Raw genomic sequence first — 24,853 nt, 5'->3', positions numbered from 1 at the left:
TGTCTCTGACATTCCTAAATGCCACATCCATACAAAACACACTGGCAAGAAAATTGTTAATTAACCAAAACAGATGAAATTTCTTCCTCACCAATTTTATTCTAATGCCAGCAAAAGATGCCAAATTATTCGTCAAATAAACTTATTGTACTGCTCATCACATCTTATTTTCAAATATCAAAATTTAAGTTAACATATTTAATCTGAGCCTTTTAAATCCCTGCTTCCATTCAACTAGACACCTTTTGGATCATATTCTAAAGTAAAGAAAACTTTTAGGCTAGAGAATTTCTAACCTAAAGTTCTAATAAAAAGTTCTATTTCTAATAAAAGCTACGTGTGTATAAAATATTTTAGAAAGAATATAGAAGAGAGAGAACTAAAAGGAGAAAAAGGAAAGAACAGATGACAGGGATGACTGTGATTCAAGTTCAAATTAAAGGATAAAGCAGGTATAAAATGAAAAGAATACAGAAAAAAAGACAGGAAGCCTGGGTGTCTCCAAAGAAATCTGATGATAGAATCATAAAATAAAACGGACCTGGGGAAAATGGAGATTTAAAAACCATCATTATACTCGATTTATATAATCCAGTTAAACTGCCTGTTAGAAAAACATCTGGTGCACATCTAGCTGCAATTTTTTTGTAGCTGCTCTCTTTTCAGAAGATTTATTTGCAACAGTGCTGTATGATTAAAATTCCATAACAAAGGTGGATGCAAGTGTAAGTATTTCCCTAGCTCCAAATTCCGAAAAGTTCTCTTTCTCCTCTTCTGGAAGGGCGGAAATGTCTGAGATAATTTTTTTTTTTTTTTTTGCGGTACGCGGGCCTCTCACTGTTGTGGCCTCTCCCGTTGTGGAGCACAGGCTCCAGACACGCAGGCTCAGCGGCCATGGCTCACGGGCCCAGCCGCTCCACGGCATGTGGGATCTTCCCGGACCGGGGCACGAACCCGTGTACCCTGCATCAGCAGGCGGACTCTCAACCACTGCGCCACCAGGGAAGCCCTGATCATTTTTTAATAATAAAAATTAAACGTTTATTAAGGGAAATCAAAGTAAATATACGTTAAATCTTCAATGCAGCCCACAGCGTATTATTGATACATGTCTTTTTTCAGATTACTCCCTTTTCTGGTCTTGAAGGTATGTAATAATTAAAATACGTATGTTTTCATAGAAGTGCTAGTTGCTTTACAATGTACTTTCAATTTTACTAATGAAATGAAAATCACAAAACGTTAACAAGCAGTCTATTCTAACCTATGTATAGGGACACATCAGAGGCTTCTTCCTTGTATGGCCATCTCTTTCCTGGCTATAATGCAAGGACCACTTTTGTGATCATTAGCATTGAAATGTCAAGTCAACATCCATATCTATCACCGTTTAAAAGCCTTGAAGTATAAGCAAACATTTTATAACAAAAATACAGGCAAACATTACATAAAATTCAATTGCCTTCAATCATTTAGTTAAAATTATTTGTAATTCATCCAATTCCCCTCTAACCACCTTACAGATAAGAACATTTCATTCACTCATGTTGATCCAATAACAAGTCCCTGGACCTGACACACAGTAGGACTCCAACAAATGGCTGTTGTATCGAATTGAACCCACGTCCATGAAAATTGCTTTCTTAGCTTTCTGTATTTTATCTATTCATGTGTTGCTGTGGACTGAATGTTTGTGTCCTCCCAAAATTCATATATTAAAATCTAATCCCTGATGTGATGGTATAAAGAGGTGGGGACTTTAGGAAGGTGGAGCCCTCATGAATGGGATTATTGTCCTTATAAAAGAGACCCCTGAGTGTTCTCTCTTGCCCCTTCCATCATATAAGGACACAAGGAGAAGACTGCGTCTACCAAGAACCAGGAAGAGGGTCCTCACCAGACACTGAGTTTTCAGAAGCCTTCATCCGGGACATTCAGCCTACAGAATTTTGAGAAATAAATGTCTGCTGTTTAAGCCACCAGTCCGCGGTATTTTTGTTATAGCAGCCGGACAGACAGTGAATTAAATTCACTTGATTATATGTGATCCTCAGGTGTTTAACCATCAGATGGTCACATCACAACCATTTGTGATCACTAACACATTTCTTTGCTTTTTAAAAGCCTTGCATTTTAGTTGAGATGAGGCCGAAATATTTTGAAATGAGAATGGGAGAATTGCTTCCGAAATCAAAGTATAAACACAACGGTAGATCAGAGCACATAAATGAAGTTGGAAAAGAATTGTTCACAAATTGCACAACTAGACATTACCGAATTATACATCTAGCTTTTTTAATCCAAGTGGTGGGTTGTCTGCCCTGGAAGCACAGAACAATGTCTTGCAGAAAAGGGCCTGCAAGGATGGTGCCCATCCCAGGAGAGTCCCAGAGAAAAGTCTATCCCCAGCAAAGCAACCCCTTTTGTGGAAATGTTGGTGACAAACATTTAAAGCCTCTAAGTCCCTCCGAGCTTGCTTATAAATCTTTGAAGTTTTTATGTTTCCACTGTTAGTCACCTGGCATCCTAATTTCATAAAACTTGGGCTTTATAAACCCGGCCCAGGAGTATGACCAGGGTGTCAGCTTTGCTCTCAGGATACTGACGAGGCGGGATGCTTGGCTTTGGTCTATTTCACGAGTCCAGGCACTTCAGGGGACGAGCAGCAGGTCTCCCCGGTGGCGCCCTCTTGTGCCCGTTCTTTGAAGCTCCTGAGCTCATCCAACCTCATCCAACCTCATCACGTCCCATGGAAAAAAAAGTAAAAAAAAAAAAAAAAAAGATTTTACGTCCTATCTTACCAACTGACTCTTAGAATTTTAGGGAGCTTAGGTTTTCCACAGGGGGAGGTCACTGAGGAGTAATCAGTGAATTCCCCAGGCCGCCTTTCAGCATTCCAGCAATGTGCACTCTGCTGCCCCTCAGGCGGGATTAAACCTAAGCACGGCCCTGCACCTCATTGCCCACAGCTGCCCCCTGCTGGGTGCCAGGGTCCCCAGGAATGTTGCTGTTGCACGTCCTGCAGACTTGAAGTCAAGTGGTGTCTCAGCCACTTTGAAAAGGGAGCGGTACAGCGGCAGGGTGACCTGGCAAGCTGCCCTCCGGAAGGGTGTGCTCTGGGCCATCTCACTCCCTCACCACTGAAGGCCTGTCCCCTCTGCTGACTCTGGCACCTCGTGGGCCCTGGCAGATCCCAGGACAAGAAAGTCCCCACCTTACAGCCCCAACCCACCCCCTTCCAGGAGTCCCTCTCAGGCTGGGAGCTACTGCACACAGCGCTTTGCTACCTCCATCTCCCCACCTGGTCCAGCAGGCCTGGGGTGAGGCCTGGCCCTGGGACCAGCAGCTCCCCAGGTAACTGTGCTGGGCACCAGAGCTGGGGGCACGGCTGCAGGGCCTCTGAGCCTTCGTAGGCGGAAAGGCTTGCCCAGATCTCTGCAGCACCAAAGGCTGTCCACCAATCGTCTTCACACTGGGACAGCTGCTTTTCCTTTTCAACCTAAAACAGCTCTGCAGGGAAGGCCTGATGCCTTCCAAGCCTCAGGTCTCACTTCTGAAAGCCCGCTGGCCACCCTGAGAAACCTTTGGGGAGATTGGGACAGCAAGGTGAGTTAGGGGCAGCAGAAGCAAGGTCTCGGCAACCAGAAAGCTGAAAGGTATGAGAGGCCTCGGTGAAGAGCAAGCATTTCATAGGGGAGCATCTTCAGCCCACAGTCCCAAGTCCAAGCCCAGTGAGAGGCTCTGTGGGTGTCAGGCACAGCCTCATAATCAAAAAAGAAGGAAATCCAAAAAGAGGGGATACATGTATACGTATAACTGATTCATTTTGCTGTACAATGGAAACTAACAGCATTGTACAGCAGCTATACTCCAACAGAAATTAATTTTTTTAAAAAAGTGCCCAGGACACTGTCCAGCCCTCCCGCGTGTGGGATCTCTGGCTCCTTCCAGCACCACTGGATGCCATGGAAACCAGCAGGGGGCTAGGAGTAAGTTACATCAATTGGAGGGGTAGAGAGAGATGTAAAGTTTGCCTTATTTTTCAAAACCCTAATTTAAAAATGTGACTGCTGGGCTTCCCCGGTGGTGCAGTGGTTAAGAATTCGCCTGCCAATGCATGGGACACGGGTTCGAGCCCTGGTCCGGGAAGATCCCACATGCCACGGAGCAACTGAGCCCGTGCGCCACAGCTATTGAGCCCGCGTGCCAAGAGCCCATACTCCGCAACAGGAGAAGCCACCGCAATGAGAAGCCCATGCGCCGCAACGAAGAGTAGCCCCCGCTCACCGCAACTAGAGAGAGCCCGCGCACAGCAACGAAGACCCAACGCAGACAAAAATAAATAAATAATATAAATAAATTTATTTTAAAAAAAAATGTGACTTGTGTGTCCATTGCCCTGCATGAAGCCCTCCATCTTTGAAAAGTAGAGCTGCTCTGCAATATTGGGGACATATTTATACTAAAAAAAAAAAACTATTCTTACAAAACTAAACATACTCCTACCATATCATCCAGTAATTACACTCCTTTGCATTTATTCAAAGTTGCTGAAAACATGTCCACACAAAAATCTGCACATGGATATTTATGGCAGCTTTATTCATAATTGCCAAAACTTGGAAGCAACCAAGATGTCCTTCGACACATGAATAGATAAATAAACCAGTCCATCCAGAAAATGGAATATTATTCAGCAATAAAAAGAAATGAGCTATCAAGCCATGGAAAGACATGGAGGAACCTTAAATGCATATTACTAAGTGAAAGATGCCAATCTGAAAAGGCTACATACCATATGATTCCAAACATATGACATTCTAGAAAAGGCACAGCTGCAGAGACAATGAAACGATCACTGGTTGCTAGGAGTTTCAGAAGAGGGATGTAGCACAGAGGACTTTTAGGGCAATGAAAGGACTCTGAATGACACTAAAGTTGTGGATACATGTCATTATACATTTGTCAAATCCCATAGAATGCACCACAGCAAGAGCGAGCCCTAAGGCAAACTGTGGTCTTTGGATGGTGATGATGTGTCCATGTAGGTTCATCCTTGGTTAACAAATGCCCTGCTCTGGGAAGGGTGCTGATTATGGAGGAGGCTGTGCATGAGTGGGGGAAGGAGGTAAACGGGAACTCTCTACCCTTTCTGCTCCATTGTGCTGTGAGCCTAAACTGCTCTTAAGGTCTATTAAAACGGGGAAAAAAAAGTATTCATTGTTGAGCTGAAATTCAGTTTTAACAGGTGTCCTACATTTTTATTTGCTAAATCTAGCAATCCTGTTGGAAAAGCATGGAAATTTCAAATTACAAAAATCATAATGAAGATTTCAATACAGTGGCCATACTGTGAGCCTCGGCAGGTGCCCCATGTTACAGACCTGCTGAGACACCCCAGTTTTGTCAAGGGAGGGTTTAGATGGCTGGATACCCCCAGCGCTGGATGCGTTTGGTTCCCTCTAATGACCCCCAGAATTTAAAATAAATTTTTTACACTAATGTCTAGTCTCTTAAACTAACGCTCTTTGTTTATATGAGGTTTACATTTGATCACAGGATTTTCTGTGTACATGTGTGCTTTTTTCAGTCATTTCTTTAAAGCCCATGAAATCAGCAACTGGGATTTCAAATATTTCAGTGCTCACCAGTAACCCAAAAAAATGACATCCAAAAACTGTTCTCGATAAACGCTTGTTAAATTATTCTTCTCTTGTCTCAGATATTTTAAAAGTAATACACCTGACCTTTAATGCAACATGCTTTCTTTCCATTAATGGGTCTCTTTCTTAGATCATTTACATGATCTCAGTATAAATGTAATATTTTATATATTTGAGCAGCAATCTCCACCAAACTCTGCAGAGCCAGGATTAGCATCTCTATATTTCTGAAGTCACCTGTCGACACAGGGTTGAATAATTACATTTAGCAATCTATGACCTCGGGCAACTCTAGTTGCTACAGCTTTGCCCAGACTGAGATTTCAGGCATCAGCACATCACCAAGATAACAATAAAGCTCATAAAACTGAACCTATTATCTGCCAAACACATCGCTGGATACTTGCATCTTGGAGGGAAGTCTATTGTAGAGATACTGACACACATCACCCCCTCCCATCCCACTACATACCTACAATATTATTATTGACAGGAGCCACCAACTAAGGCTTGTCATCAGGCATAATCGGCTGATCTGCCTGGGACAGATTTAATTTACTGACATAAAACGTTCTCATTTTCTGCCTGCCTGGGTTAGGTGTATGCCTGAGAGGTCACAGGGAGTAATAATGCCCACCCTGGGGGCTGACTGCAGGTCACCAATTACAACTGGACATGGGAAATTCTTTGCCACACACACACACACACACACACAAAACTATAATGAATATGAAGGGACTTCCAAGCTATTCACACTTTCTTAGTTGCTTTTACTTAGAGGTTTTTCTCAAATGCAAAGCCAAGATAAAACAGCTCAGCACAGCATTCATTTTTAATGACTCTCAAGGTAGAATGTAAATCCATGCTCAGCATGCATTAACCCTCATCAGGATTTCAACAACTGGCCTAAATCTTGCCTTTGCCCACACTGGATCAATACCCTCTGCACACGCGTGGTAATGCCAAGGCGGGCAGGGCTGAGGGCTGCAGAATTCCTAACAGCTGGTTGGAAATAGGGAAAAGCACAAGCAACTTTAACTCAGTGAAGCCAGTCCCTCCTTCCCTTGTGGAGCGCACACACTAACCCCCCAAGCAAGAAAGAGACAGATCAGGGGCTTTATTATTTATTCTCAGGGAACAGAGAAGCCCGCTGGGGAGTCAATGGGCTCTCAAACATTAAGAACAAGGACCCTAATCAGGAACAAGAGTTTTGGTCTCCAGCGCCTCTGTAAAGAAAATCTAGAACACACCTTTTGCTCTTCAGCAAAATCTGAGAATTCAGACACAGCAAGGTCACCCATATCTCACCCTTGGAATAACATACAGCAATGCCTAAGAATAAAAATTAAAGTTAGCCATCAAGATATACACGTTGGCAAATTCATGCTAGTCTAAAAGTCCCTCAGTCACAATAAATGACACTTCCTATCCTCTGCGCCTTGGACACGATGGGACAAATTAGCCACACGGCACTCCATGAAGGAAACCGTCTAGGCCCACCCCACCCCCGTCCCGCATGATGACAAGTAAACATCGTTCTCTGTGCCTTTGGAGAATGCCTACTGGTATATGAAAAATCCCACCAGAGGATAAAATACGTTATTAAAAACAAATGAAAATTCCATATGCACTCTGCAGAAAGAAATCATTCCGTGCTCTGGGGCCCAAGTACACATACTTGCTTTTAGATGTGGTGTCCAGTGCCCACGTACAAAACAGAACTTCGGACTTCATGTCTGGTGCAGAAAACACCCACTGCCCCTGAATCACCTGCTACGGGTGTGAAGTGTCTCTCCGGGTCTTTTCATTTGCTCTAGCAAGCGAGGTGGGTGCCTTTTATGACTTCTCCGTGATGAGACTCAGAGACAGTGACTCAGAGAACAGGAACTGAACTGTGCCTGAAACATGGGCTGCCGTGAATAAGGGGAAAAAACTAGTTACTTTGGCTGCTAATTTAATTATGTTTAATCAATTAGCATCAGCCTGACACTCTCCCTTTGACACCCCTCACCTATGCACATGCGGTATAAGACCTAAAGTTAAGTGCTGTATTATGTGCTGTCTTGACATCTGAGACCAAGAGGGCCTTGGAAAGGCTAAGGCCAAGTTCCCCTCCCCACCCTGCTATTGCAGAAAAGATCCCCTAGGGCGTGGCCCTTGTCACGGGACCAGGCGGGTTCCTGCGCACAGCTGAGTAGTGGGTGTCAGTCCCCAGCCAGCCCAGGGAATGATTCAAGCAAGTCAATCACATCCTCCCACGGGACCCAGGGGCACCTCACCCTCTTGTGAGTACACAGCCCGCCTCCTGCAGCCCCTGCTGGGTCACACTCTTCTGAGCTCGGCCCCATGTGGTCCAGCATGGCCTGTGGTGTCCTCCTCTAGGCTGTGTACTCGCCATCCCCATTCCCCGGGTGGAATCCCTCCCTCACCAGCAGGGCGAACAGGAGATGAGTAAAACAATACAGTCCGTAACTGGCTAATTCCCCAAAGTCCCCTCAAGCTTTCACCACATGAAACCTTAGCTATTGTGAACCTCCCAGATGGGTCAGCGGTGATTCAAGGGCAGGCCTCCCCTCATGCCACAGGACAGGTCTCTGATCCTCTGTTTTTTAATTAAAAAAACAATAAGAAGAATGATTATATATCAAATCTTTTCCTCTTCTTAAGTAACAGTTTCTCTATAGACACAAGTTCATGGAAGAAACATTTTTCCTCTGTTTAAAAAAAAAAGTTCCAGGCCAGGGTTTCACATGGGTTAGCACGACACCAAATAGTAATTTACTCTTTTTTCTTTTTTTAAATTAATTAATTTATTTTTGGCTGTGTTGGGTCTTCGTTGCTGCGCGTGGGCTTTCTCTAGTTGCGGAGAGCGGGGGCTACTCTTTGTTGCGGTGCGTGGGCTTCTCATTGAAGTGGCTTCTCTTGTGGAGCACGGGTTCTAGGCACATGGGCTTTGGTTCTGGGCAAAGGTTCTGGGCAAAGCTGTAGCAACTGGAATTGTGGCTCGTGGGCTCAGGAGCTGTGGCTCGTGGGCTATAGAGCGCAGGCTTGGTAGTTGTGGCGCAGGGGCTTAGTTGCTCTGTGGCACGCGGGATCTTCCCGGATCAGGGCTCGAACCTGTGTCCCCTGCATTGGCAGGCGGATTCTCAACCACTGCGCCACCAGGGAAGCCCAGGAATTTGTTCTTGTCTCTACTTTCATGTTTATAATGTTGATTTTAAGAATAACCTCCCGCCAACGACATGAATTATGCCCTGCTTACCTCGCCTAGGAAAATTCTAAAACTTCTTCTGCAGCAGCCGTTAAATAATGAACACTTTATAGCGATGCTTTTGGCCATAGTCACTCCATGGTTTAATGATGTATTTATACAGATCCCCAGGGAACTGCAATTTATCACCTCAAAGGCCAGTTAGTCTCCAGACCCCCTGACCACACTCACTCCTCTCTAAGCAAAGATGTGACAGTAACTGCCAGGCCACCTTCCGGGGAGCGCAGCCGTTGCTAGGCCAGTGGAAAATATGTGTCCGGCTGCTGTGCCCGCTGGCCTGTCCCCGCCAGGGACGTGTCGCTGCCCTGCAGACTCAGCACCAGACACTCCAGGTTCCCAAGAATAAAACAAGCCAAGGACTGACATCATTTCCGACAGCCCTTTGAAAACCTGCCACTTAGCAGCACGAATGCTATTGCAGCCGATTTAAAAGTCCTTTCTTTCCACTTTTCTTATTTAAACAAACATGTATTGCAGACCTACTACTTAGCCAGTCTTGTCCCAGATTCTAAGGCTACAGTGATGTGTAAGCTGCAATCTCCTCCTCCGTCGCCTCCCAGGACTGGGTGACAGAGGGAAGGAAGCAGTGCAAATACCATGGAAAATGAGAGGTGAATGGGTGAACAAAATGTAGTACAGCCAGAAAATGGAATATTACTCGGAGATGAAAAGAAATGAGCTATCAAGCCAGACATGACATGAAGGAAACGTCAATGCAAATTACTAAGTGAAAGAAGCCAATCTGAGAAGGCTACATACTGCATGATTCCAGCTATATGACATTCTGGAAAAGGCAAAACTACGGAGACAGTAAAAAGATCAGTGATTCAGACATAGAGAACAGACTTGTGGTTGCCAAAGGGGAAGGGAGGCGGGGGGAGGGATGGATTGGGAGTTTGGGATTAGCAGATGCAAACTAGTGTATATAGAACAGATAAATAACGCGGTCCTACTGTATAGCACACGGAACTACATTCGATATCCCATGATAAACATAATGGAAAAGAATATGAAAAAGAATGTATATATTTGTATACCTGAATAACCTTGCTACACAGCAGAAACTAACACAACGTTGTAAATCAACTATGCTTCAATAAAACAAATTGAAAAAAAAAAGATCAGTGATTGCCAGGGGTTGGGGGAGGGGAGGGATGAATAGGTGGAAGAGAGAAGGTTTCTAGGGCAGTGAAACTATTCCGTATGATGCTAACATGTTGGACACATGACATTATCCATCATCAAAACCCACAGAATGTACAACACAAGAAGCGGACCTTAATGTAAACTATAGACTTTAGAATAACGAATCGATATTGGCTCATTGATTATAAAAAATAGTGGAAGATGTTAATAATAAGAGAAACTGTGGGTGGGAAAGAAGAGAATGTGGGAAATCTCAGTTCTCTTTGCTCAATTTTTCTGTAAACCTACAACTGTTCTAAAAAATAATATTAATTTAAAATAAAAAATTGTACAGGCAAGGCCAGTTTTAGTACCCGGTTTTCCCACCAATTCTGTCAGTTAACAATAACTAATAACGACCGTTCAGTGTTTTATAGACAGAGTGGCCCTTCGTCTTCACAGTAACCTGTTCCTACACCCAATCTGCACACGATGAAACTGAGGCCGGGAAGTTGAACCGTTTGCCTAAACTCACAAAATTTGTTCCTGGCTGACCCGGGTTTGTTTGGCTCTAGAACCTGGGTCTTAACCACGATCTACTTGTTGCCTCTTCCCTAGAGGAGGCCACATAAATGCTTGAGAAAAGAGGCAACAATTGCTGGCCTGGGGGCGGGGGGATGGGGAGTAGTATCCTTGAGCTCTTCCTGTGTTAGGGTTGATGCTATTTAGACTCTAGCCAGACAATCAGAGACCACACCCATCTTGCCCCAGGATAAAATAGATCCAGCCTGCCCTGAAGATACACAGGTCATTAGGAAGCAATGACTCTTCAATACAGAACTTATTACAAGTCGTTGACCCAGGCAATGAGAGAAAAGCGTCTCTTAAAATAACAATAATTTACAAGCAATAATCACTTTAAATAAATCACTGTACAGATTTAATGACTTGAAGCTAATCTTTAGACCATCAAGGTATGACACCCCAAGGCTGTCATTAGTCTTCCCAAAGCAGTGTGTACCAAGGTACTACTAACATATAACAAACCAGTTCCAAGGAACTCCTATTCCAGTTGCCTCGCCAATCCAAAATGAAATGTAAGAGGCCAAACATTTAGTGGTACAGAGGATTCTATCTGCAGAACGATGCATGGCTACAGGATCACCCCCAGGTACCCAGGTGGTCACTCACTGCAAAGAGAGCCAAGGGGCAAACGTTCATTTGCTTTCCAAGCTTAAAAGACAAATCATGGTTTAATCTAAAGAGTGGCTTTAACCTACATCTAAATCTCAAAGCACTGAATAGCTGCTATTTGATAGTTTTCAAAATTATAATTATTTCCCTTAAAAGTTTCCCCAGTAATATTTGATAGTCTGGGTTAGGCCGTATCTCATTTCCACCACTGCACTTTTACTGTGCCAAGCAATAACCCTAAGTAGAAGTACTAGTTAAATGGGGCATGGATTAAGGCGTGAGGAATGTCTTATCACTTTCTGATTCTCCGCAACACCTACCTATCAGGGCAGGACTTTGTTCCAAACTGTCATTAAACATGTCTGATAAATTAGTAAGAAATCATCGGAACACAGAGATTACGGTTTGGGGATGTGGGATTCCTGCAAACAACAACCTACTTGAATGTTTTCCTCCTTCTGAGAAATTTGGGGTAGGTTCTTGACAGTGTTTACATGATTTGGGCCCATTTCATGGGGCCAGTTCAGTTTGCTCACAAATGCCAGGCATTGACTTAAAGTGCCAGCCATGGTAACAAAGGGTCTCCACATTGCCAAGTTCGACCACGTGCAAATGGGCTTACAAACATGATACCTTTAAAAAGTTTTAAGGAAAAGATGGAGGGGAGAAAATCATACTCGAAAAATGTTTTGGAATCCTCAAATCCATAGGGGAAATACATACATTACAATATCTTTGTAGGACTTCCCTGGAGGTCAAGTGGGTAAAACTCCGCACATCCACAGCAGGGGGGCGCAGGTTTGATCCCTGCTGGGGGAACTGAGATCCCACAAGCCACGTGATGTAGCTAAAACAAAACAAAACAACAAAACAAAACTCTGTAAACAGGCAGGAAAAGAATTTGTGCACAACTACAACATTTGGACACCATTCAAACAATAATATCTACCTCAATGTCTAAAAGAATGTAATACATTAGGAACTGGTTCTTTATCTTTAGTTTAAGATGGAGAATTAAACCACATAATGAAACTAAAAACATTTTCAAAGAGAATTTAGAAGTCATGCTGATTTATACAGGACGCTGATGTTATCATATTACCTTCTCTTAACTGATGTAAGCTACATTCATAACCATGTAGACATTTCCTCTTTATGAACAATTAAAGAGAAATTCTACTATACCATTTATCTAATTTCTTTATTCACACTGACCCTTTTTTTTTAAGTTCCCTGCTTTTTTAAATTTAATTTTCATTTTATATTAAAGTATAGTTGATTTACCACACTCCTCTTTTAATTTCTGCCATATTTTTTGGTCTGAAACCGTTGCCAACAGACCTGAGTGACACAGTCACTTCTGGAGCCTTTGAAGATTTGAGCATCCAATATGGAGGCACCGTCAGTATGCAGTGCCCTCTGGTGGCCAATTTGTTTAACATCGCGATTAAACAAAGTGCCTGAGTATTGACGTTAACTTATAATGGGAAGAAGAAAGTAGGAAAAAAGAAAAACTAAGACACTTTTCGGAATTAGAGATATAATTCCTGAGAGTCACCATTCACTGCTGTAGTTCCTTTATTGAACAAGTGTTTACCTTTATCGAGCAAAACAAGCGGAATGCTACCTTGTGCAAAGAAATATCCGTTGCAAAAAATAGAGCGTATGTAGAGAATTAGGGTTCTTATGCCTGCTGCAAGCCCCAGGTCAAAGACTACCCTGTGTATAACCCCTTCCTCAATGTTGCACAGCCCTCCATGCCTGCACTAACCACTTGTACTGTGAACTTTCACCCCATGTCTTCTCCCTTGGAACTGTGAGCTCATCCATGGCAGGGGTACACGTTGCTCATCTTTGAAGCCTTGAATGTTATAAACGTCCCATAAGGTCTGTCTGATTTTCTCGAATGCTGCAAAATTAACCATGGGGCCAAACTGCGCAATACTGCAATAAACTTCCCGGTGATGAATTTAGAGAGATGTCCTGGGCTCCAGAAGTAAATAGAATTTTTAATGGTAAGAGGTGATGAAGAACAGAATACGTGTAACATAATAAACCTCTGGTTGTGTACTCAGTACCTTTAGAAAAGAAAACAGGTACAACATTGTGCTAAGACTTAGATGGGTTCCTGTCTACAACCTCTATTTGAGTTCCAGGCCAGATTCTCTGGTCCAGAGACCAGTAAGTGAGGGAGGAGGGTACCCTTCTGGGACAAGGTGGATCAACCTCTGGGGGCAGGGGGGGGGGGCGATACAGACTTCAGTGACACAGATGGCAGGGACAGGGGGTGAGCAGGCCTCTGGGACAAGGGGAGACAGCATTCTGAGCCCCTCTTTAGGGGTCAAATTGACTCCGTTTTATCTGGAGTAAAACAGAAGTCACTTCAGTTAATCCTTGAGATTCACACCCCGTGCTCGAGGTGCTGTAGGAGCACTGAGAAGACAGAAGTCTCACCCAGATCTTTGTTGATAACCACTTAAACCATATACCAAGAGGCCTTTCAAATAAGAAACAAAACCTGGAAGTAATGAAGATAAAATTGTGTGATTTGACTACATAAAATAGCAAGTTTTTACTGTGCCAAACAATATTACCTAAATGTCAAAATACAAGTGACAAACTGTGAAAGTTTTTGCAACACACATGAAAAGGCTAAAGTCTTTACTATTTAAAAAGTGTTTACGCAAAACGGAAAGAAAAATACCAGGCATCTACTAAGACACACATGGGCAATTTTCAGAGAGAAAAGAAATACAGATTGCCTTTAAGCATTTGTAAATATGCTCAGCCCCACTAATGATTAATGAAATGCAAATAAGATACCTTTTTAATCTAACTCTCAAATTGGTAAAAATAAAAACATTTTATAATCTTTGTGCATTACTATGGGCAAACAACCTTTCTAATATATTGCTGGCAAGAAAAGACACTCCTACAACTTTTACAGAGGACAGTTTGGCAATGTTCATCGTAATCAATCATATATATGCCCAGATGCATCTAGGCATTTATCTTACGCATCATGCTGATACAAGGATGTTCGCTGCATCATATGTTATAATAGCAAAAAACAAAACAAAACTGGAAACAACAGAAATGTCCAGGAGGAAGCTGAATAAATAAATCCTGTTACCTCTCTCCAGTGGAATTCTATACTGACATTTGGAAGAGTAGAATTACATATACCAATCTGGAAAGATTTCTGAGACACCGTTCTTTGGAAAAATGTACAGAATACAGAATATCATACACCCCCATTTTGTGTTTAAAAAACAGATATACATGGGGCTTCCCTGGTGGCGCAGTGGTTGAGAGTCCGCCTGCCGATGCAGGGGACACGGGTTTGTGCCCCGGTCCGGGAAGATCCCACATGCCGCGGAGCGGCTGGTCCCGTGAGCCATGGCCGCTGAGCCTGCGCATCCGGAGCCTGTGCTCCGCAACGGGAGAGGCCACAACAGTGAGAGGCCCGCATACCGCAAAAAAAAAAACAAAAAACAAAACAGATATACATGCTTGTTGATCAACAGCATTGCTCTGGAAGAGCATGGAATGACCTCTGGGAAGGGGGGCTGGGGAGGAAGGGGGAGGGGACTTAGTTTCCACTGCATAGTGTATACTCTGGTACTGCTTGGTTATTTTTTAACCGCATTCTTATACGGTTCTTTCAAAAAATAAATTTTAAAAACTACATTTAAAAGTTTAAAAAGAACTCTCTGCAGAAATTCTGTGTCTACAATGTGAATTGCATACGTATAGGAACAATGAAGTCATTCTGTCTTAGCTTCTAACTTGTCAAACAAATAGGGTGACAGGATGGCGAGATGGAAAGAGGAGCTCTCAGAGGCTCCGGGAAGGGATGCACGGATGCTCAAGAACGAGCCCAGGATGCAGGGACCTTGGCAGCCGCTCAGCTCCCACGGCCCCTGCTACGTGGGAGTGGAGCACTCCCAGCAGAAGTGCAGGCTGAAGACTCAGGGGATCCAGTGATGCTGAGAGGTCTCTGAATGTAATACAGAACACTGCTCTGGGGCAACTGCCCCTCCTCAGCTGCCGCAGGGCTGTATCCCTACGCTCCACAAACCCCTGGTTCTACTGGAGAATGAAGACCGTGTGATTCCTGTAGAGCTCAAGTAATTGTGGACCGAACAAAACTTCCGTGTTATGTGATTTCAGGAAAAATAAAATAAAAGAACAAAAATTATCCAGCACCCTCCCTTCATCTCTGTCAATGAAACACATATGCCGAGAGCTGTTGTATCCTTGGTTCTCAACGTCAAGGGTCTTGCCCAGACGTTAACACGTTATCCACAAGCCCACAATGCACAGGCCTCAGTTTTCCACGGTGTCGGCCCCTGGTATCCTGCAACCTCCAACAGCGGTTTTATTGTTCAATGACGGAATCTTGCCTGGTTCCCTAGACAAAATGTGTCAATTTTTACAGCTGGTTTTACAAACATCTTGGCAATCAAATGTATAAATTACATCCTTTTTCCTAAAGGAATTCACCGTTCCATGATCCCTTTGTAGCTTTGGTCACTTCTCCACCGCTAGGAAAAAAAAATTTTTTAAGTCCATTTTCAAAAAAGAAAATCTTTAATTCGTAGTTATTCTAAAAATCTTCAATGGGTTTATAAAAAAGGTGATGATGTCTTGTTTTAAAATGGCCTGAAGCTTTGGTGGGTTGTTGCCACCACTGTAATCTATGTATATGTCTTGACATATTTATTAAATGACATTATCTAATACAATGTACCTAGTAGGATCTCAATAAATACTAACTGAATCAATGAAATGATTGATTAGTTATGATTGCAAATTAACTAGGCATTGCACAAAATTATTCTTGATACTGAGCTACTAAGGTATCCTGGAGTGAAAGAAGGCATTGTGCATAGAATTACCATTCGTTTATTCACTCACCCATCATAAGGTAAGACCTGCACACTTGTTCTACCACTTACAGGTTGTGAACTTCAGTAGCAGCACAGTCCTCTAATCTACCTAGTAAAAGCCCAAATCAAAACATCTGGAACTCGGGCTTCCCTGGTGGCACAGTGGTTGAGAGTCCGCCTGCCGAGGCAGGGGACACGGGTTCGTGCCCCGGTCTGGGAAGATCCCACATGCCGCGGAGCGGCTGGGCCCGTGAGCCATGGCCGCTGAGCCTGCGCGTCCGGAGCCTGTGCTCCGCAGTGGGAGAGGCCACAGCAGTGAGAGGCCCGCGTACTGCAAAAAACAAAAAAAAACCCATCTGGAACTCAAGGGAGAGCCAGTGCCAAAAACACAAGAGAGAAAAAAATGTCAAGAGTATTACGCAGATGTAAGACTTTATTTTATGACATATTGTTGCATTTGTCGGCAATCAAATTTGACTCAATCCATAAATGACCCCCTCCTATTCTTTGGTCAGTAAAATTTATTTTCCTCTTAGGCTCACAGAACGTATACCTGGTGCATATTTTTCCTGAACCCTCCTTAAGAATGTCATGAAAGTACCCAGGGCTGTAAGAGTTAGTCCTTGTCAAAAACAGATGTTCTTCTTCTATCTGGTGCCTACTTCCTTTGAGCCATCATTTTGACCCCCAACTGCAGCCGAAAGGGTTGCACACATTTATTGAGAATGTACTATGTGCCATAAGAATTATCATTTAAGCCTCACGGCCATCCTGTAATGTTGGCACTTTCACCGTCCCCATTTTAGGGATGAGGAAACTGAGGCTTAGCGAGGCTGAGTAACTTACCCAGGGTCTTAAAGGCAGCATCAGAATGTGAAGCCAAGTCCGTCTGTTTCCGAAGTTCACAATCATAAACGGTAATTTATATTGCCAGTGGTCTCATCTAACTGCACTCGGAGTGCTTTCCTGGGTTTGTCCCCGCAGATGTATCTCCTCTCCTTCATTGCCCCTCAAATCCCCAGCAACATGTTTCCAGATTCAGGGTCCTGAACGTTTGTAGTTAGAATCTTTGTCAAGAATGGTCCCTAAATTGATACCATCGTCTTTTTCATCCAGAGGCTTATTCCAAAAATAATAGAGATGTTGAACGGCATTCTTTTTTCTCTATATATAGATATTAACATCTTAAATATCAATGAAGACTGCGTGTCAACATGGAGAAAAAAATAGTCACAAAATACTCTGAAACTCCTGCCTGAGGAAACCTCCCTGAAATTTGTTCGGCACAGCTGAATGATGATTAGTAAATAAAAAGGCCACATTAAAGAAAATAGGTTTAATAAAATGTCGATGAGCTCCCTTTCTCCAAAGGTTAATAACCAGGAACACTTCCAAGCTGGTATTTCATTGGCATCTCGAAGCTGTAAACATGAAACTTACTTCCCAAACTCTGATACTGTTCATCGACCAGAATTCAGCACTCCTCCGATTCGTGCTGCCTTGTTGCCATCAATGGCAATTTAAAAAACAACATTTACATTCATCATGAACATAAGCTGATCAGGGAATGAATTTCTTCTAAATCATCTTGCTCACAAAAGATGATCTCCTTATGAGAATTCTAATTCTATAGAATTATGAACTCTTTTTTTTTAAAGAGAGCATCAAGTCCTCCTTCAGGACATTTGTGTCTTTGGTATTAAGGAAAGAACTAGATTAATCCTGTATTAATCCTGAGAGCTCTAATCCTCTTTTTATTTTCAAATCTATATCGGCAGAGTACGTAACATTTAAACAGTCATCTCCACTTCTGTTTGCCAGTGCTTTACCCACCAAAGAGATTTTTTTCCCCAAGGACTCTACCATCTTAGGATCGCACTTACCCTGATCCCTGGAGCCTTCTGAATCAGTCCAAAACAGAGAGAAAATTGGATTTTAGAGTGGCTCTTAGCCCTGCTAAGTCACTGCCAGATAACCTCTGGCTTTTATGCTGTAGCTTGGAGTCCCCACTGCCGGAGCTGCTGCCAGCAATGGGTCTCAGCAGAAGCTGTTGCTGCCCCCAGAGCAGGAATCTCCTACTTGGTTTATCAGCTGTAACCGTCAGCAGGCATCCACTGTAGGTAGGGAGTCTCAAAGGTGCAATAACAGAACCGGAGCTGGCAGAGGTCTCCCCTAAATAATTGAATCTGAGCGTCTGGGAACTCACTGCTTTGACTCTGGACTGCAGGCAAGCTTGACCCTCTCCCTTCAGTCAGGCCTGTAACGGAATCAAGTCTTATAATTATACCTGGAGTCATGCCAACCTCCATCTGTGTCTTCCAACTGGCACTTATAAATGAGGGAAGAAGATGCCTTTTCATCCGCAGGACCTCTTGCCAAACTGACCGGTCCCCAACCACCGCCAACTTTTATGATATTATAGTTATAATTATCATCACTAGCAAACTATTTCAGAGAACCTATACGATGGAGGGTGGTGTTCTACCACTTCCCGATGACCAAAGTTGCGCAAATTTTCTATGCCTCTCGGGGGGATCCTCGGTCAGGCTCGCACAGGCACCTCCCTGAGAATCTGCTGCAGGGAACAGGAAAATAACTGTTTCATTCTGTAGCATTCAGACCAAATTCCAATGAAAATTCTTAAATAATTGCCTTAATTTGTAAAATGGATTTCAAATAAATTATCTACACACAGTATTCACTCCAATGTTTGCATACAAAATCCTAGCTTTCGGGCTTCCCTGGTGGCGCAGTGGTTGAGAATCTGCCTGCCAATGCAGGGGACACGGGTTCGAGCCCTGGTCTGGGAGGATCCCACATGCCGCGGAGCGACTACGCCCGTGTGCCACAGCTACTGAGCCTGCGCATCTGCAGCCTGTGCTCTGCAACAGGAGAGGCCGCGATAGTGAGAGGCCCGCGCACCGTGACGAAGAGTGGCCCCCGCTTGCCACAACTAGAGAAAGCCCTCACACAGAAACGAAGACCCAACACAGCCAAAAATAAATAAATAAAATACTGAATACATAACTACTTTAAAAAAAAAAAAATCCTAGCTTTTTTTTTTTTTTCCAAATCCTAGCTTTGAATCGCCATTATCTTACTCTGTTCTGACTCTTTTAAAGAACAGAGAGTTGCTTTTTCCTAACCACTCGGGAATGATTAGTGATGAAATACCTCTGCCCAGTGTGAGGGCTCTGGGGGAGGTGGTCCGCAGGAAGGAGCACATTCACCCTCTCTGCCCAAACCCCAAATGAACAGTCGTAGACATACAGCTAGACGCTTGATCATTTGCAGAAAGCTCGACCTCTAACCTGCTGGGGGTATAGCTCAGCCTCTTTAAACATTCTGGCTGAAGGTACAATTAGCTGCATTTGTGCTGCCCCTGGGGAAAAGAGGAGAGTGACCGTCACCCCTAAGAGGGGTGCCCTATAGGAGGGAACTGGGGATCCCTCCTTGCCTACCTGCCTCCTTGGTGGAGGCTGATGGGAGTCACGCCTGCCAGGCAATTAGCTCAGGCCGCCTCCCCTGAGCCCGCCAATACCCATCTGGGAGAAGAGAGTGGCAGGGCCGGATCCTAACACGGCCCGTCCGAGCAGACGCCTCTGGCTAGGTCTTGACTTGGCACGTGGAAGTGGCACCACGTGAGGCTGGGACCCCTGGAGATACATAAGCATCGTCCCAGCGACCTCCTCTCCCAAACCCATGCTTACGCCTCTCTCGTTTTCCTTACCCACCACTTCCTAAACTGCACCCTGTTGACCTCTGACCCTCACAGATGAGTCACTCCCTGTGTCCTCCTGGCACCTCTCCACCCAGGCTCAGCCCCTGCCTCACCTTCAGTTTAAGGCTCCTGGAAAGGGGGCGGCACCACACCTGGTCCTGCCACAGCCCAGAGAAGCAGAAAAGGCTCAGATCAGGGCCAGCCCCGCTCCCGTCACCAACCAACGTGACACCTTTGGAAAGACTCTCTGGGTAGCAGGGCTGTTGCTTCTGGCTGGGCGTTTGCATGTTCGTGTTCTAAGAAAACCTCATACTCATGGGAGTCAAGTGAAAATCAGAAACCTTTAATTAAGAAAGGGAGTCGGTCTCCAAGGGGCTGCTCCCAACTATGTTTGTATTTTAACACTGATGGTCCTTAATCTGTGTTTGGAACAGTGGTTCTCAGTCTTGGCTGCACAACAGACTCACCTGGGCACGCGCGGAAAACTCCTGAAATCCCGGCCACACGACAGACCAATGGAGTCAGAATCGCTGAAGGGGAGGCAAAGGAGCTGGTAATGTTCAAGGCTCCCAGGGGATCCCAGTGTGCAGCCAAGGTTAAGAACCACCAGTTTGGAAGAACCTTCCTTAACTAGTTTTTAATCCTTTTGATTTCAGCAATTTTACACGTGTGGCAATACATTTCTTCATGTAAAAATTACAATAATAACAATAATGAGTACCTTCTGTTAAGAGTTCACTCTGCCAGAAGCCTGAGCTATATAAAAGTTAAGGATGACGATTTCAATCAAAATTAGGTAAAACATATGCTCTAGAAAAACCAATGTTTGCAAATATCTATAAACTGACATGCTTCGATATGCATAAAAGATGTCTGGAAGGACACATAAAACTTCTAAACGTGATCCCATCTAGGGTGCGGAATGAGAAAAGAAAGAATAGCCTTTTACTTTTTTAAATATTCTTCATTTTTGAAATTATTATAAGGAAGATGTGTTTTCAAAGTTAAAAATGCAAACTCAATAAGGAGAATTTCTTTGCAGTTTGGGATTTTTGAGCTAGAAGTTAGGACTCGGGATTTGCAAGCTAAACTTGCCCAGTGACAAAATCTGGACGACTAGAATCATAAAAGAAATAGTAACCACATGCTCGCTTGGAAGAGCAAAATTCTGGCGGATTAATACCTATGGGCAACAGAAAAGTCACTTTTTAAAGGTAGCCGAATCTATTAATTGAGAATAGGCAGGAGTAATTCTTTATGGTTATACAGAAGAACCATGTGAAGTTAAGGGTCAAGAATATTGAATGTGTAATAGGTTTTGACACAGGCAGAAAGGGGAAAGAGAGGGAAAGAAAATAGCTGGGACTGGAAAGAGACAGGGCAGCATAGAGATGCAAGAATTAAAGTCAGCGAGGAGCTGGCTGAGCAGATTCCAGAGCTCGTGAAGAGGAGACAAAGACCTTCAGCCACAGTTACCACTCATCAGATGGAGAGATGGGAAAGGAGCGCAAGTGCCTGTACAGTCAACACTCAGGGGTCATGGGAAGGTGGATCTGGTCTGGGGGATGTGGCCCGGACAGCAGGGCCCTGATGGGGGATAGGCCTGGCTGTCAGAAGCATGAAAAGAATAGAGCACCCCTTCTTTTTGTTCACTTTTTAAATTTTTTAATGAAAAGTATATCTATTTAAGTTATAGAACATGATGTCTCAATATACACCGTGAAATGATTACTAGTTATGCTAATAAATATGTTCATCTCCTCACATATCTAGTTACCAGTGTGCGTGTGCGTGCGTGTGTGTGCGTGTGCGTGTGGTGACAGCAGTTGAGATCTTAGCAGCTCTTAGTGACTTTCCAGTATACAATGCAGTATTATTAACTACGATCACCATGCTGTACCTTTGCAGCAACATGGATGAACCTGGAGGGATTATGCTGAGTGAAATAAGCCAGACACAGAAAGACAAACACCGCATGATCTCACTTCTAGGCAGAACCTACAGAAGCCGAATGCGTAGACACAGACGGTAGAATGGCAGTTCCCAGGAGCAGGGGGGTGGGGACAGACGTTGGCAGAGGGTGCAAAGTTGTGGCCCTGCAGGATGAATAAAGCCCCCTCTTCTTGACCACGATCTGGAGGAGGGCTTGAAGGAGTTGGGAAACTCACAGTGCGATCTGGAGAGGAGCCGGAGGCTGTAACTCTGTGAAGGGTGAACTACAACACAGAAGGACCACAGAGCCCCATAAACACCCCCAAGAGGCCTGGACCTGATTGGCAGAAAAGACACTCAAGAAACAAAGTAAGGGAACAACCCCATGTTGCGGGGGGGGGGGCTCTTTATATCCTGAGTCTGCATGTGTCCTAATATTTCCTCACTTTCCCAAAAGCCAGAGTGGATTCACTGATACACTTCTTTATTATCTCTGCGCTCTGGAAGCAGGTGAAGGGCAGCGGTGGATGCAGCTCCCAGAAGCCTGGGGTAGCTGAGGCCCGAGATGAGGCAGAGCACAGGGCACTGTTTCACAAAGGAAGTTCACGGTCGACCTGCCTTAGCAACACTTGGGATTCTTTAATTGGGAGATTGGGACTGACGTATAAAATAGATAACTAACAGTGACCTACTATACAGCACATGGAACTCTACTCAATACTCTGTAATGACCTCTATGGGAAAAGAATCTAAGAAAAAAGAAAAAGAGTTGATGATATATGTATATGTACAACTGATTCACTTTGCTGTACACCTGAAACTAACACAACATTGTAAATCAACTGCACTCCAATAAAAAATTAAAAAAACAAAAACAAATAAACAAACAAAAAACACCAACTCCTGGACTTCTTTCCAAACCTACTGAACCAGAATGTCAAGAGAGCAGGGCCAGGAATCTGAATGTGTAACAAACATCCAGGTGATACTTATCACCTTTCGTTTGCTCAGCTGAAACGGTGGTTCCCAGAATGAGCTGCAGCAGAAAACCCCGGGAGATGTTTTCAGCCTCCTGGGACTCATGTGACTCAGGCAAGTTCACAGCACATTTCCCAGTCTCAGGTCAAATGCCTCCTGTACGGTCTCTGGCCCAGAGCAGTCCTCAATGAAGGATCAATAAACTCCATTTTGTCACAGTGGGCGACCTTCTTCTGCCCACCTTCTCCCCTTCACACAAGCTGTCTAGGGGCACAAATCGTGCCCATTTTTCCAATCTGCTTTGATGTACTACTCTGATTCTTCTGATTTCTAGAACACTCAGCAGGTATTTTTAATATCTTTATGGAGATGATTTACTTAAGTTATACTAATGGAAAGATCAAAAAAATTCCTTTCTCATGAGGGAAAACAAGATGAAAGCAACAGAAAACATCCTATTTTGTGCCTCGTCTCAATCAAGAAAATATTTCATCGCCCCTTTCTGAACTGTCTCAGGCCAAACACCCTCCATAACACCTGTACCATCTTCCCATCATATCCACAGAGGGACAGTGCAATGATAAGGAACCTTAATTTCAGTAACGAACCATTTACTTCTATGGGGAAAAAAGTCTAACTTGTAGTGACAGTATTCCTCTAAATGTGTAGATTAAATAGATTTCTGCTAAGCAGTTGAGGAAAATCATATACAAGGCACTGAAGAAATTTGTTAGAAATGAATGATTTTAATATGCATAAATGAGAACTAATTAGATGTATGAGAATTATTAGGAAATTATGGAATTATGTAGGAAATGTGCATTGATCTGAAGGTGTAAGGATGTGAAGAGGGAAGCACAGGAAACTGGGAATTCCGTCCATGTCAGGGTCCTGGCAGCTCTGGCCTGACTCACAGTGGAGGCTGTGCACAAATCCCCTCCCAGAGTGTGACGATTAATTTTCTGTGTCAACCTGACTGGGTCACAGGGCACCCAGATATTTGACTAAACAATATACTGGGTGTGGCTATGAGGGTGTTTTTCTAGATGAAATTAGATTTGAATGAGACTCAATAAAGCAGACTGCCCCTCCCAACATGAGTGGGGCTGATCCAATCCACTGGGGGTCTGGACCGAACAAAAAGGCGGAGGAAAGGGAGAATCCACGCTCTCTGGCGGACAGATTCTGAGCTGGGACATCGGTCCTCTCCTGCCTCAGGACTCACACTGGACCTGGAACTTACATCACCAGCTCTTCTGGTTCTCAGGCCTTTGGACTTGGACTGGAGCTATACCATCTGTCTCCAGCTTTCCTTATGTATAAATATATAACTATAACAATATATAAATATAAAATTTATAATAATATAGTAATTTAATTTAATAATATAATAATTTATATTATTTATAATAATATAATAATTTATAATAAATTTATTATTTGTAATAAATAAATAATATATTATATTTATATAATAAATAAATATGCATATATTATAAGAATAAGTTTATATAATAATAAATAGGTTATAGTCTATGAAAATAAATATCAAATTATTTGTTATAATAAACATATAATAAATTATCATAAGAAATATATTATATATATATATATATATCCTATTTGTTCTATTCTATAGACCCCAGACTAATACACTGAGCTTGTGTCTTAATTTGTAAACGGAGGAAATTACATCAGGTGTCCTCAAGGCCCCTTTCATTTGCACATTCAATGGGATTTGAACACTGCTCCTGTGATTCAAACTTCTTCGGAAAAAACACTGATTGTAACCAGTTAGTAACTGTGTGACTCAGGAAATTAGGCCTCTCTGATGCTTAGTTTCTCAGTAAAATGAATCTATTATTAACAAACCCACTTGTACTGTTAGAGCTTGCCAGGAACATCCCCTTTTGGTAGGTAAACTTATTTTGCACTTGTCACTTTTTGTACCTTTGCTTAAATTAGTTACAGCCTATGGATTTTAAATATAGACCTGGCAAACTGAACTTCTTTAAAATGGAGTGGTTTGAAAATAAGGACAAATACTATGCTTAAAGTTAACATTGTGACTGAGTAT

The sequence above is a fragment of the Delphinapterus leucas genome, chromosome 14, assembly GCF_059928025.1.
Source record: "Delphinapterus leucas isolate spDelLeu-1000000601 "Yukka" chromosome 14, BTC_Dleu_Yukka2, whole genome shotgun sequence".
NCBI classification, from domain to species: Eukaryota; Metazoa; Chordata; class Mammalia; order Artiodactyla; family Monodontidae; genus Delphinapterus; species Delphinapterus leucas.
This window is presented reverse-complemented; position numbering follows the sequence as displayed.